The sequence below is a fragment of the Suncus etruscus genome, chromosome 1 (genome assembly GCF_024139225.1).
Source record: "Suncus etruscus isolate mSunEtr1 chromosome 1, mSunEtr1.pri.cur, whole genome shotgun sequence".
NCBI classification, from domain to species: Eukaryota; Metazoa; Chordata; class Mammalia; order Eulipotyphla; family Soricidae; genus Suncus; species Suncus etruscus.
The window spans coordinates 189690344-189694275 of NC_064848.1; positions in this window are offsets into that span (position 1 = coordinate 189690344).

Consider the following 3932-nt stretch of genomic DNA (forward strand, 5'->3'; position numbering starts at 1 on the left):
TAGCAAGCGTCCTACCATAGACTAGTCTTCCTGGTCTTCATTTCTATTGTTTTTGGATATTATGACCATATTCTTTTGTTTTCTATCCCACAATGAATGTGATCATTCTATGTCTGTCCCTCTCCCTCTGACTCATTTCACTCATTACACTCTCATTGTCCATCCCAGTATAAGCAAATTTTATGACTTTATTTTCCTAATGGCTGTGTAATAGTACCTTGTTTAGATGTACGTATTCTTTCTTTATTCATTTATCTGGTCTCCAACACTTGGGTTGTTTTCAGATTCCAGCTATTGTACAGAGTGCTGCAATGAATATAGGAGTACTGCTGCCTTTTCTGCATTGTGTTTTTGAGCCCCTAGGGTCTATTCCCAAGAGTGGTATTATTTGATCATATGGGAGTTCAAGTTCTATTTTTTTTTGGAATGTCCTTATTGTTTTCCAAAAAGACTGGACCAATCAACATTCCTACCAGCAGTGAATGAGAGTCCCTTTCTCCCCGCTTCTGGTTATTCTTGTTCTTTTTGATGTGTGCCAGTGTGTTGTGTGTGAGATGATATCACATTGTCATTTTGCTTTGCATCTTCCTGATGATTAATGATGTAGAGCATTTTTCATGTGCCTTTTGGCCATCTGTCTTTCTTCTCCACATTTTTGATGGGGTTGGATTTTTTTGGGATTTTCAGTCATACCAGGCTGCTCTCAGGGGTTACTCCTGGCTCTGCAGTCAGAAATTGCTCCTGCCAGACACGGGAGATCATTTGGGATGCCAGGATTCAAACCACTGTCTATCCTGAATTGGTTGCTTGCAAGGCAAATGCCCTACCTCTGTGCTATCTCTCCAGCCCCAAGGGGTTGGATTTTTTTTCTTGTAAGTTTCTACCAGTGCCTTATACCAGATGGGTAATGTGTGAGTAGTTTCTCCCAATACATGGGCAGTCTTTGTATCCTGGCCATCATGTCCTTTTTGGACAGAAGCTTCTTAATTTAATGTAGTCACTTTTGTTTATCTTTACTTGTACTTGCTTGTCAGTGGTGTTTTATCCTTGAAGATGCCTTTTGCTTCAGTGTCATAAAGAGTTCTCCCTATGTTTTCCTCTATGAGCCTTATTGATCCAAGTCTGATATCAAAGTCTTTAATCCATTTTGAATTGACTTTTCAGCACAACATTATAAAGAGGTCTGAATTTTGTGGGTTCTTTGGGGGGCCATACCTGGTGGTATTCAGGGGATATAACTGACTCTACACTCAGAAATTACTCCTGGGAGGCACAGGGGACCATATGGAATGCCAGAGATAGAAACTGGGTCTGCCACATGGAAAGCAAATGCTCTACCCACTGTGCTCCAGCCCAGAATTATTATTATTATTATTATTTGCATATAGCTGACTAGCTTTCCCAGCACTACTTATTGCTGAGGCTTTCCTTGCTCCACTTCATAATTTTTGCTCCTTTATTGAGATTAACTGATCATATACCTTCATATCCATCTCAAGCTATTTTCAATTCTATTCCAAAGATCTGAGGGTTTGTCTTTATTCCAATGACCATACTGTTTTAATTACTACCATTTTGTAGTACATTTTGAAGTTGGTGAAAGTGATCATTTTCCCCCCAAATATCGCTTTAGCTATTCAGGGATTTTATAGATTCATATGAATTTCTGGAGTATTTGATCTATTTCTTTGAAAACTGTTATGGGTATCTTTATAGGGACTGCATTGAAAATGTAAAATGCTTTGGTTAGTATTGCCATTTTAATGATTTAATTCTCCCAATTCATGAGCGATGGATGTGTTTCTATTTCCTTGTGTCCTCTTTTATTTTTTGGGGGGGGGTGTCACACCAGGCAGTGCTCAGGGGTTACTCCTGGCTCTACGCTCAGAAATTGCTCCTGGCAGGCTCAGGGGACCATATGGGACCATCCTTCTGCATGCAAGGCAAATGCTTTACCTCCATGCTATCTCTCTGGCCCTTCCTTTATTTCTTGAGTAGTATTTTGTAGTTATCTTTGTATAGGTCATTTTTGTTGTTGTTTTGGGGCTGCACCGAGAGGTGCTCAGGAGTTACTCCTGGCTCTATGTTCAGAAATTACTCTTGCAGACTCAGGGTATTATATGAGATGCCAGGATTTGAACCCAGGTTGACAGCATCCAAGGCAAATGCCCTATCTTCCGTGCTATGACTTTGGTCCTCTTTGTATAGGCCTTTCATATCTTTAGTTAAATTGAATGTAAGGTACTTGATATTCTGAGGCACAATTGTGAATGAGATTTAAAAAAAAAAAAAAACCTCTTTCTAGAGATAAAAAATTGAAACTTTACTTGGTATGGAAGGAATACTTTTTTGTTATTGTTTTGTTGTTTTGTTTGCTTTTGTGTTACATTCTTGCTAAAAAAGGATGGGGCAGAAGAGATAAGACAGCAGATAAGGGACTTGTCTAGCACATGGTTGACCTTGGTTTGATCCTAGACACCACAAATGGTTCCTCAAATCCACCAAGAGTTATTCCTGAGTTCAGAGTCAAGAGTAAGTCCTGAGCATAGCTGGGTATGGCCAAATACCAAAAGGGAAAGGGAAAGGAAGGAAAGAGAAAGGAGGGGAAGGGAAAGGAAGGGAAAGAATGAAGTCCACAGTATTCTGGCTTTCCATTAGGAAAGTATCTCTGTTCTTTGAAAAGGAATATCAGATTCCTTGTTTATGAGTCAAATTATGTTCCAGGGATAGTCCAGAGAGAACAACTCTGGTTCATGCGAAACTTCCTCAATGCTGTAGAAAGGGCCCTACCCCTGCATGCCTATATCCAAGAAATATCTCATCCAAGTCTCTGTCCTGTTCTTTTCTCTCACTCAGTCCATCAGAGGGCGTGCTGAACCTCCTCTGTCAACGCAGAGCCATAGAACTGGCGCTCTTTTCCCCCCCGAGCACGTCGCTCTTGGTGACAGTGAAAATAAGCAGTTTCTTTCTCTTTGGAATAGCACACAACGTGTTATTGCTTGCTTTCAGAGTTGGTGCTTTGTATTTTCTATCGCTCACTTCTCTTTGCTGACAGACACACTGTTCCATTGTGTGTGGCTGCTGAGGCAGAGAACTGTGAGAGAGATAGAGAGGCGGAAGCAAACAATCCCTGTGACCCAGATAAAGAACATTGAGATGGATGCCTCATGTAGCAGTTGGAAGCTCACAGTTCCATCTGTCACTGCTTCAACAGAGTGTATCTCCCTTCCCCAGAGCCAGTTTCTAGGCAGGGACCCCCTGTGAGGTATCTGAATCTTTGGGGGGGGGAGTTGGGCCACACCCAGTGATGCTAAGGGGTTACTCCTGCACTCAGAAATCGCTCCTGGCAGGCTCCCAGGATATGGGATGCTGGAAATTGAACCTGGGTTCGTCCTGGGTCAGCTGTGTGCAAGGCAAATGCCCTACTGCTGTGCTATCTCTCCAACCCCTTGACTCATTTCTGATGCAACAAAGGCTTTGTTCTATCATCTCAGGGCCAGTAGCCCCTACATGGGAGAGGAAGGAAGTGCTCAAAGAGTAGATAATTTCTTGTGTGGCAAGGGAGGTAGAGTATGTCCCTTACTCCCTCCCCAAAGTAACACAATGGATATAGAGTAGGAGATGTTGGGAGTTGGTTATATAAGAAATTAATCAACAGGGGCCTGGAGAGATAGCACAGCGGTGTTTGCCTTGCAAGCAGCTGATCCAGGACCAAAGGTGGTTGGTTCGAATCCCGGTGTCCCATATGGTCCCCCGTGCCTGCCAGGAGCTATTTCTGAGCAGACAGCCAGGAGTAACCCCTGAGCACCGCTGGGTGTGGCCCAAAAATCAAAAAAAAAAAAAAAGAAAGAAAAAAAGAAATTAATCAACTCAATCCAAATGCTGCCTTTAATAATTCTTTGTGGGGGAAACTAGACCACCCAGGACAGTGC